The sequence below is a fragment of the Mastomys coucha genome, unplaced genomic scaffold, assembly GCF_008632895.1.
Source record: "Mastomys coucha isolate ucsf_1 unplaced genomic scaffold, UCSF_Mcou_1 pScaffold5, whole genome shotgun sequence".
NCBI lineage: Eukaryota > Metazoa > Chordata > Mammalia > Rodentia > Muridae > Mastomys > Mastomys coucha.
In genome coordinates this window covers 48,944,147-48,956,233 of record NW_022196911.1, presented here as the reverse complement: position 1 = coordinate 48,956,233, position 12,087 = coordinate 48,944,147, and the positions used below count along the sequence as shown (strand labels likewise).

The 12,087-nt window shown below is 43.6% G+C and overlaps 1 pseudogene; it reads right to left on the bottom strand.

Annotated features, from left to right (window-relative positions):
* Positions 1–1,450: 1,450 nt before the first annotated feature.
* Positions 1,451–12,087, bottom strand: part of LOC116078661 — an 11,788-nt pseudogene continuing 1,151 nt past the window's right edge.

Here is a 12,087-nt window from a genome sequence, read left to right as displayed (position 1 = left end):
CATAGGAGTGTTCTACACTGTTGCCTTTGATATCTATTAGGGGTCTCTACCCCACTTCAAACCATTTAGTTCCCAAATAAAAGGCATAGAGACCTTTAGACTATAATAAGCTTTAAAGCACGACAGCTGGGCAGATATCGACCCTCTACGCCGTCTTGTCTGCTTCCCCACCAAAATCCCCATAAACACTTGCATCTGTCCCATTTGCACTGTTCCTGATTCATCAGGCCAGCCCTCATGGCCACATGCTCACGATCTACCTACCTCGTGGTGGCTTCCTTCTCCTCCTCCTCCTCTCCTCACTCTTTCCTCCCTCACGGTCTCTACCTGAGACCCCCCAGCCCATGAACCCTCGCTCCACCTCTCTTCTGTCCAGCCCAGGCTGTAGACATCTTTATTAACGAATCAGGAATAACTTGAGAGGCAAAGTTTACACAACAGAAGCTAGTATACATGGGAATCTGCTCTTCTTCGGGCAACCAGATCTTGGGGTACAGAATCTTAATATTTGAGTACACAGCAGCACCAGAACAACCCCAACAGTCAGTTCCTCAACTCAAACACATACCAGGAGTCTCTCAGCTAGGATAAAATTCACACCACACACACACACACACACACACACATACGTGCGCACACACACATGCACACGCACACGCACGCGTGCGTTGGACGCTCCTAGGTGCTTTTCATCTCCTGCCAGCATGTGTGACCTCTGCCCTAGGCCTGCTCACTTTGATTGCTGTGTATCTGCCAAACCTCCCTTTTGTGACCCAAACATTCTAGACACCTCCTCTGCCGTACACTCAGTTCACACACTGTTCTTTTGCTTGGCACATTCCTTCGGGTCTTTGCAGGAATCATTTTTTTTCTTCCTGGTTGCTCAGCTTGAGACAGCACCTTCTAAAACAGTGTTCCCTCACCATTCCCTGTAAAAGGCAGGTGCTTCCTTCATCAACCTCCTCGCTTGCTAGTCTTGACACTGGCTGCTGTGTGAAATCCCTGCTTACTCTTTCCGGCGTATTGTAGGCCTTCTATCTGGCAACTCCAATGTGAGTGTCCAGAGAATGAATATCACATCTCCCAATCAATTCCCAGAGCCCATGTTTGTCATGCAATAGCCTATTCAGACTTTGCCTTTGCCAGGAATCAAATTATGTGAGTGACTCAGTGTTCCTGCTGGACACCAAACTTTGGGGAAACTCATCTTTCCTTTATGCATGTATTTGTCTTTGTCTCGTTTTGTTTTCCTGTATGAGAAAGGACCCCAGCATAAGTCAGGGAGGGAGGAAGATAGCACATATCTACTCCTTAGTGTAGAGAGATGGGAAGGGGTAACCCTCACGAGGAGGAGCAGGGGATGCCATTTAAGGCTTAAATAGTCTCTGAAAGATGCTGGAGGAGTCTCAGAGGAAGGCAGAGGCTGCCTTTTCAGTCAGGTCCTCTCCACTCAAGTGTCCAGGGACAGGGACAGCAGCCATTCGACTTCTCCCTCTGGGTCACCTTCTTCCTTGTACAGATAAGGGTGCTGCTGCAAAGCTCGGACGGCAGAGATCCACTTATGTGGGTTAAAAGTCGGCATTTTCCGTCACCACTGACTGCACCAGCCAAGGCCCTCTAAGGGAAAAGGTTCCCCTGGACAGGACTACCTCTGGAGGCCACTCTTCTTCCAGAGGCAACTCAATGGGATCAAAGATTTTGCCCAACTGGTCTTCTCTGGAGTTTGCACAGAAGAGAGGCTTTCGATAAAACATTTGCTCAAAGATACAGCCAACACTCTATGCAGACACAATTGTTGCTTCTCTGGCTTCAGGTCTCTGTGAACAATGCTATTGGCTTGAAGAAAATCTTGGCACTTAGAAACTGACATATCAGATCCTTGATTGTCTCAACTGGCAAGACTTGGGGAATGCTTTGTCCAGATATGTCCTTAGGTCCTAGTCACTATGCTCAAACACTAGGGTGATCTTGATGTCTGAATCAGTTCAGGACATATCCTAGACATCCATTAGTCATACAACTACAACACTAGGATGCTCAGAGGCCTCCAGTCTCCTCAGTAAGACCACCTCACAAACTGTGCTGATGGGAAAGCCCTTCCCAGCTCCTCCTCCATTAGGAATCCTCACACTCTTGAGGGCCACAAAGCAATCACTGTACAGATCTCAGACTTTGTACACCATTCCATAAATACCAACGCCAGTTTCAGCCACTGGTTCCTATCGAGAAGTATCTATTCTCTGAGCAAGGACTCCTTATTCCTGGCCAAGAGCTATAGAGGTAACCCTTTATCGGGGCCTGGGAGTCCATTCCTGAGGTACCATAGACTGAGGATCAGTCCTGGGCAGCTGGGTGCTATGGGCCAGATCATAAACACCGATCTATTTGTTTATTTACTTATTTGTTTGTTTGTTTGTTTATAGACAGAGTTTCTCTGTATAGCCCTGGCTGTTTTGGAACTCACTCTGTAGACCAGGCTGGCTTCGAACTCAGAAATCCACCTGCCTGTCCCTCCAAAGTGCTGGGATTAAAGGCATGTGCCACCACTGCCCGGCTCTCTTTATTTTTTTTTTAAATAAGATTTTTCCATGTTCAGCTCACCTGGCCGTGGCTGCATTTCTCCTACCTCTGAGCCATGATATGGGCAAGCACTGGCACACTCTGAGAAACTGAATTTTCAACATTAGTATGGTTGACATATTTTCCATTTGTTCTAGAATGTGATAGCCTGTCTTCAAAGAGGAAGGGTTATATATCACATTTCAGACAGCTGTAACCCAAAAGGAGTGAGCTCAAGCTATTACTGCCGTTAGGAGTAGTAAATTCTCTTCTTCTCTTTGTGCATGTGTGTTAAGTGTGGGTATGTGTGTGCATGGGGTATGTGTGTGTGTGTGTATATGAGGTATATATGTGGGGTATGCATGTGTGTATGTGTGCACATAGGGTGTATAGAGTGTGAGTTATGTCTGTTTGTGTATATATATATGGACTGTGTGTGTGTGTGTGTGTATGGCAAATGCATGTGAGTGGGAGTGTGCCTGTGTATGTTTGCATGTGTTCACATGCAGGAATTCAGGTGTCTTCTGGTATTATTTTCCAATGTTTTGCCTTAAGATAAAATCTTTCACCAAACTTGGATCTCATCTTTATGGCTAGCCTGTAAAGTCCTGTGTTGTTTTAAAAACTAAATTCCAAGCATTTGATTTTTACCAAATGAAGACTCAGGGGCCAGACACAGTGGTGGAAGTCTAAATGTCCTTCAACACAAAGACACACCCCCCTTCCTGTTCACTTATGTTCACTTCCTGTCAGCTGGTTGCTTGCTCGGCTTCTTTACCTATGATTGACTTTATTTAGCTCTTGGATTAAAGGTGTGTGCTAGGGCTGAGCCACACCACACAGTAAATACAAAGCTCTAGGATCAAAGGCTGAGCCACACCATGTTAAGAAACAGATTCCTACAGTTCAAGATCTCGGGCTAACGAGAAGGTTAGACTAACTCCATGACAGGCTTCAAAATGACAGTTCAGGAGGCTAGGCCTAAGAACTAGGCAAGTCCAGGCAAGTTGAGATAAGTCAGTTACTAGAAAAAAGCTCAGGCTTCAGGCAGCTGGTCAGAAACTGCCCTGCCATCAGAAGATACCCTCCACCTGGCCTGAAGCAAGGACAGTGGGTCAACAACAGTTTCCAAGACTTCCCCAGTAACAGTTTCCAGCCCCCACACCCCACTAATGGTTCTAGAATGTCCCTAGAGATGGAACCAGATAAAGGCTACCTACCCCCAGAATTACCCTACTATGCTTTAAATTGGGCCTACAAACTCACTTAGTTGTTGCCATCTTAGAATGGGAGACCCAAACATGCTAGATTTCTGCAAAATAAAACACTCTCTTCTTTTACATACTGTTTAAGTCTGGGATATCATTCTTTGGTGAATCATAGACCCTTACAATAAATATTTTGCAACACTTCTGGATCCTGGGAGTTCCTGGGAACTCTGTCCCCCACTCCTCAGCACTGGGATGATAAGCACATGCTGCCACAACCAGGTTTTGCATGGGTTTTAATCATCCAAATTCCGTCTCTCAAGCTTAGGCAGCAAGCACTTTACCCACTGAGACATCTCCCCAGCCCATATTGTTGTTTTTGAGGTTGAACACCTGTGGAATGCCACAGAGTACAGCATTCCCACTGACAACCAAAGGTCTGCTCTTCCATGTCTTGCTAGCTCATAGTTGCTGTTCTCTGCCCAGGGTAGTAGTACTTTGGATGTTGTTATATGAGATAGAGAAACTTCTATTCCTCCAGTCTGATGTCCCTTCCCAATGAAAATAACATTGTTCAGAAGTTGTCTGAGCAAAAAACTCAGTGATACTTAATCTTGATTGGATTGAAAAGCACCTGGGAGATTCGTAAAGCATACCTCCTTTGGTGTCCATGCAGGATCTTACACAGACTATAGATTGTAAGGGAGCTAATCTAATTGATGGGTCAATCCAGTGACAGATTCAAAGTTTGAATAGAGAGAGTAGAAGGAGTTTAGAGGAAATGGATTACAGGGGTGTGGTGGATTACGGCTCCTTCGTTTTCATAACAGCAATGAAGTGAGCACCTTTGTTTTATCACACACTCTCTATCGTGATGTTCCGTCTAAGCACAGCCCTTGAAACAATAGGGCCGGATCATGGGCTGAGACCGCCCAAACCATGAGCTGTGGGAAGTTGTGTGCTGTGTATTCAGGAGCTGAGTTAGGTGCCCTGGTCCAGACTGCAACCTGATCTTGGGGCACAGTATTAACCAATGTTCTGTAAAGAATGTTTCCCATAGCCCTAGCCTATGACTGTGCAAGAGAGAGAGGAAGGCAAGAGTGGAGATCAAGTAGGGGGTCTCAGGTAGGAACCACAAGGAGAAGGAGAGAAAAGGTAGAAGTAAAGGATTGCCCTTCCATCAGAGTGTTGTGGAGTTGGTGCTATGTTAATTAGGTCCCGTCCCCAAAATTGCATGAGAATCCACACATAAAACACTGAGAGTCCCTGCCCCCAGTTGGTTTTGCAGCCAATGGCTAGGCAGGGAGACAGAGGCAGGATTTTAGGATGCCAGGCAAGGGACCAAAGGAGGAAGAAAATATAGCCGCCATGCCAGGAAAGGAGTAAAGACCAGGCCTGAGAGCTGCAGAAGAGAGAGCATAGCAATCAAGTAAGAGCCAGGGAAGAGCTGCCGCAGCCCCCACCCACACGGAATCTATGACAGTAAAGATGGAATATAGATTTTAATAAGTAATAACTCAGGAATATTGGAGAGGAGGTGTTAGTCACATGGAGGTTTGGGAGTGGCCCAGCCGTTGAACTGTTTAAGGTATATTAAAATATAAGGCTGTGTGCGTGTCTTTCATTCAAGAACCTAGAACATTGAGGCAGGTAGCGAAGAATTTGCTGCCGCCACCACCACCAGGTGGATTAGAGCAGAGATTACTTGGCTACTGCAACACATGAGCACGTGGCCAAAAGAAGTTCACATTGAGGACACACATGAATCAAAGCATTCATTTGGCAAGTATGGGGCATTTATCTGGTTATTAATTTCCTAGCAGGATTAGAATAGTTCAGAACCTGCTCAGCACAGTGTCAGCAGTTTGTAAATAAAATACCAGGTTTCTGTGTCTTTTAATTGGAAGCTAGATGGGAAAGAGTGGGGCAGAAATTCACCATAAATTAACATCAACAGTGAGCCAAAATAAACCTGTCCTTCTCTAAGTTGTTTCTCGAAGTATTTGTCACAGTCTTAACAACAACAAAAAACTGATGTGCACAGCTATTTCATATTTTTAAAGTTTTTTAAAATTATTTTTAATTACATGTAGGAGAGTTTCAATGTCACAATAGAGAACGATAAGGTAACTTCAGTGTTTCTCTGTAACTGACTTTTTTTTTTCCCCGAGACAGGGTTTTCTGTATAGCCCTGGCTGTCCTGGAACTCACTCTGTAGACCAGGCTGGCCTCGAACTCAGAAATCCTCCTGCCTCTGCCTCCCAAGTGCTGGGATTAAAGGTGTGCGCCACCACTGCCTGGCTTGACTTATTTAACTTATCAAAATGTCCTCCAGATTCATTCAGTCTTGTCAATTTGTAAGTGACAGGATTTCATGATTTTTTTTTAAACGGCAGAAAAACTTTCCATATTCATGTATGTGTATATGTGTATCCATATATATGTGGGTATATAATATACATACATATATATGGATACAAACACACATATGTAGGCATATATAATCATCCATATTTTCTTTACCCACTTGTTAGTGGATATTTGATACTATGCTTTGTGGATAGTGGGAGTGCAAGTGTCATTCACACACACATACACACACACACACACACACACACACATTTCCCAGAAGTGAGATGCTAGATCTTGTGGTTTCAGGGTTTTTAAGGAACCCGTATTGACTTACATTCTCAGCCTCCGTGCACATGCATTCCTCTTCCTTGTACTTGTTCCTGTGGAGGCTTCCTCTTCCTCAAGCAAATAACAGCTGACAGCTCTAGTGCACACAACCAAGTCGATGGAGGGTTCATGGCTCTTACTGTGCCCTTTATTCTCTCTCTCCCTCTCTCTCTTTTTAAAGATTTATTTATTTATTATATGTAAGTACACCATAAGCTGTCTTCAGACACCCCAGAAGAGGGCATCAGATCTCATTATGGATGGTTGTGAGCCACCATGTAGTTGCTGGGATTTGAACTCAGGACCTTCTGAAGAGCAGTCTCTCTCCAGCTGAGCCATCTCTCCAGCCCCCTATTCGCAATAACTCAAAATAAAGCTAATATGCACAGCTGATACTTACTGCATACTCAACATGTGCTATCATCATGGGAGGTTAAAGGACAGAAGACCCTCAAACCTTCCCAAGCTCACAGGACAGATACTGAAAGTCAGCAGTTAGATTTTGTTTTTTTTCTTTTGTTTCTTCTTCCTTCCTTCCTTATTTCCTTCCTCCCCATTTGTATGTGTGTATAAATGTTCATGTATGTGTCTGTGTGTGCACTTCTATGTGTGCATGTGACAGCCAGAGGTTGATATTGTATCTTTCTGCACCTTATTTTTTTCATACAGGGTCTTGTATTGAACCTGCGGCTTATTAACTTATTAGTGTGTCTGGCCAGAGAGCACCAGGGAGTCCCCTTTATGCTTTCCCAGCACTGGGATTGTAGGTACTTGCTACTGCACCCAGTTTTTTGCTTTGTTTTTGTTTTATTTAAACATGGGTTCTGGTGAACCAAATGAGATCACCAGGCTTGGACAAAGAACACTTTACCCATTGTCACGTACTCGTCTCCTGGTTGTAATAAAATACCCTAACAAAAACAACTTGGGAAAGGAAGGGTTTATTCTGGCCCCTAGTTCGAGAGTTCAGTCCACTGTAGAAGGGAACTAATGGTGGAAAAACTTGAGGAACCAGTTGGTCACATCACATCCATAGCCAAGAAGCAGAAAGAAAGAAATGCAAGTATTCAATCTGTCTATCTCTCTCTATCTCTCTCCCTCTCCCCCCACTTTCTCTCTTCCTCTCTCCCTCCCTTCCATCTCTTTTTTATTGTCTATGGCCCCAGCTATGGGTGCAGTCAAGAGTTATGATGGGTCTTACCACCTCAGTCAGTCACGTGTAGATAATCCCTTCCAGGCGTGCCCAGAGGTTTATCTCCCAAGTGATTTTTTTGGTCAGGTTGAGCTGACAACATTAAGCATCGTGTGGGGTGAGTCATCTTCTGATCATTTCTGCCTTAACCAGAGGCTATGTTCTCAGTCTTACACTGTGCTATCTCTTATCTTGGAAACAATAAAAAAGTGTGTTTGTTTTTCAGAAGTTTAACATCTGCTTTGACTCAAATAGTTGGGGTGCTAGTTATCTATTATCTCAGAGCATAATATCCCCCAAACTTGAAGCTTAAAACAGTAAATATTTTCCAGCTTTGCGATCCTCAGTCTTTCAGCAAGACAATGTCAAAGGGCTACCAATCTCTCAAGACTCTAAAGATGCTGAAGCAGTGCAGCCAAGATGACCATTGAGCCCCAGCGGGCAAAACACCCACACATGGAAAGTAAAACGTTTTAAATTAAAATAAATTTTATAACTGTTACCAGAGGCCTAACTCTGAGGATCTAAACAGACCAGATTCTGCCAGATGAGTTTTTCAGAGTCTAAAGAGGAGGGAGGGGGAGGGAGGGAGGGAGGGAGGGAGAGAGAGAGAGAGGATCTCAAAACAGGAAGAGATGTTATTTTCTCGGTGCCCAGCACTAGAAGACAGTGGATGCAGCCCCGCCCTAAAAACAAAAGAAGAACAAACAAAATAACCCTATTCTGGATATTAGCAATAGCTCCAAGATTATATATCAACACAAAGGAGACAAAAACAGGGTGGGAAGAGGCAGGCCTTGTTATCTCACTCAGAGTGATATGGTTGAACTTGGTCTCAGAGTTGGCTTCGAAGGTCCTGCTGCCAAGAGTGAGCCTTAGAAACAGCGACTGCTTGGCTAGTTTTGGTTTCTAGTAGGTGATTAACAGCAGGAATCATTATTCCTGGAATTTGAATTAAATTGATGTGGTGGTTTGAATAAGAATGCTCCCCCACCCACCCCACCCCCGTGTTGATTTTGAATGCTTGATCTCCAGAGAGTAGCACTATTTGAAAGGGTTAAGAGGTGAGGCCTTGTTGGAGAAAGTGTGTCACTGGGGTGGGATCTGAGGTTTCTGTAGCTCATGCCAAGCCCAGAGTCTCTCTCTTCATGCTGCCTGTGGGTCTGGAGATAAACTCTCAGCTACTGCCTCAGCATGACTACCTGTGTGTGCCTCCAAGCTTCCTGCCACGATGATAACGGACCAACCCTCTGAAACTGTGCAGAAGCCCCAGTTAAACACTATCCTTTATAAGAGCTACCATGCTCTGCCAAATCAAATTCAAAGGTGAATGCCTTTGATCCCTGTACTCAGGAGGCAGAAGCAGGCGATCTCTGATGATTCAAGGACGGCCTGGTCCACAGATCAAGTTCCAGGACAGCCAGGGCTGTTACCCAGAGAAACCCTGTCTTCAAGAAGAAAAACAAACAAACAAACAAACAAACAAGTTACCATGCTTATGGCATCTCTTTACAGCAATAGAACGCTGAGACTCATGGGAAGAAGTAATAAGTGGAGAAGCGGGAGCAGGTTAGAGGGTCAAATAGAAACCACTAAGACAAGGAAGGAGACCAAAGGACAGTTTCAGAGGAGCCCCACCAGCTCTGTCATTACTGCAGTTTGCTTTAGTTGCAGATACCATGGGGACACAAAAGGGAATCTCCATGGGCTAGCAGTATCAAGAAGCAGGGACCACTGACGGCTGTCTAAGAGGCCTGCTATCAAAGCTACTCCAGTTTGAATCCATTTAATATAAGATTCTTTGTTGTGTTTGCACATGTGAATGCATATACTTGGATGTGTATGTGTGTGTAGTTTTTAGAGGTTAACATTAGTGTCTTCCTTAGTCGTTTTCCATCTGAATTTTAATTTTTTAAAATTACGTGTGTGTGTGTGTGTGTGTGTGTGTGTGTGTGTATCCATGACACTGCCACTACACACATATGGAGGTCAGAGGAAAACAATTTCGGGAGTCAATTCTCTTCTTGCACTACGTAGATCCCAGAAATCAAAGTCAGGTCATTGGGCTTGGCGGTCAGCACTTTACCCACTAAGCCATCTTACAAACCCCAGTATTTTCTATTATAATATAAACTGGTATTTCTCTACGGTAAAATAAGACTTCTTTTTACCTTGTTTTCTCTGGACAGGAGTCAACACTCTTTTCACAGAGGTTTCCTGTTATTCTGAAATGTTTAATAATATTTTAGAATACAAGAGACTGGTCTATTAGCAAGAAGTTGTGCTTTCTTTCTTTGTAATTCCAAATAAGGACTGTCATGGAAGGTGTTAACAAGAAACAAATTCTCTTTTAAAGGCATAGCCATGAGATTTAGGAAGCAGAGAGACTGACCAGTCAGATGCAAACAATGAACATTGTTTCTAAAGGGTCTCATGCTGATGTCCAGGCAGGCCTGAAGCTCACTGTGTAACCCAGGCTGACCTCTTATTTTTGATCTTCTAGCCACTGTGGCTAGAAGATTATACATATGCCACTATGCCACAACACCTGGCTCCCAGTAGCTTTAGTTTAAAAATGTATGTGTTACGGAAATGTTTCTACTTCCTTTTTAAGAACTGAATGCTAGATTCCCACTTCTGTAATTTTTTTTGTTTGTTTTGTTTTGTTTTGTTTTGTTTTTTGGTTTTTTGGTTTTTTTGGTTTTTTGAGACAGGGTTTCTCTGTGTAGCCCTGGCTGTCCTGGAACTCACTCTGTAGACCAGGCTGGCCTCGAACTCAGAAATCCGCCTGCCTCTGCCTCCCAAGTGCTGGGATTAAAGGCATGCACCACCACCACCCAGCTAATTCCATACTTTTTAAAGAAAAGCTTTTCTTACACGGCTGGGATCCAATCCAGGCCCTGGTGTGTGTGAGGCAAGCAGTCTCCCACTGAGCCACACCCCAGCTTTAAAGGCTTCTAATATGAGCACTGCCAGGGAGAACACAGGACAGCCATTTACATCTCAATCCACCATGCCCCTGCATGTGTCAATATGTAACTATACTTCAAATAGACTTCAAATAGATGTAACTATACTTCGAAAATGTAACTATACTTCAGATTGTTAGGTCTTTATGCAGAATTTGAATCTGACCATGTAAAATTTCTGTTTACTAAATCTAGACATTTTATTAATATGGCTGTGACAATTATTGTTGCCAACTTGAGAGGGTCTAGAATCACCTCAGACAGAAACCTCTAGGTGTCTGTGAGGAAGTTTCTAGATTGGCTCAGTTGAAGTGGGAAGAGTAGCCCTAACAGAGGAGCATCAGTTCCATGGCCCAGGGTCCAGGACTTAAGAAAGAGGAGACAGCAAGCTGAGCACCAGCATTCATTACTCCTGGCTTCCTGGCTGGGGACAGACAGTGACAAGCAGACTCCTGCTTGTTGCCAGGCCTCCCCAGAGTGACCCACTCCACCCTCTGACCAAGAACCTAAACAAGCCCTCCCCCACAGCCCCTTTGTCTCTGTAACCAGAAAAGTTACTAACTGCTACCAAAGCAATTGTAATTACAGTGTATGCCTGCTGCACTGCACCTATTGTTCCCTGCTGAGCTGATGAGGAAGGTAAGGCATCTGAGCAAGCCGGGGCAGTAGAGCAAAACTCATCTCAAAAAAATAAATATGGCCAGGCAATGGTGGCGCACTCCTTTAATCCCAGCACTTGGGAGGCAGAGGCAGGCGGATTTCTGAGTTCGAGGCCAGCCTGGTCTACAGAGTGAGTTCCTGGACAGCCAGGGCTATATATAGAGAAATCCTGTCTCAAAAAACCAAAAATAAATAAATAAATAAATATAATAAATAAATAAATACATAAAATAAATAAATAAAATAAAGACAGAAAGAAAGAGAAAATTATAAGTGTAACTTCTTATTTTATTAGATAGTGTTGCTTCAGAATCATACAGTTGCTAGGTTTTTGTTTTGTTTTGTTGGGTTTTGTTTTTTCTAGGATATATTAGTAGGACAAAATAATGGGTTCCATGGTAAAGTTTTTTTTGTTGTTCATTTGAGAGTCTGGAACTGGCTATATAGATCAGACTTGATTAAAGTCCTCTGCCACCAACTCTGGCAGGTTTGTTTTTTGTTTTTGTTTTTAAATAAGTTGGCTCTTGCATTAATTGTAAAAATTACAAATCTGAGAGATTAATCCTAAACTAAGATTCTTAATCTTTTTTTTGTTTGTTTGTTTGTTTGTTTTGTTTTGTTTGAGACAGGGTTTCTCTGTATAGCCCTGGCTATCCTGGAACTCACTCTGTAGATGGGGCTGGCCTCGAACTCAGAAATCTGCTTGCCTCTGCCTACCAAGTGCTGGGATTAAAGAAAGGTGTATGCCACCAGTGCCCCGTGCAAGAGTCTTAATCTTAAAGTTAAAATTTTTCTATTTCTTTCTCTTTTTTTTTTTTTT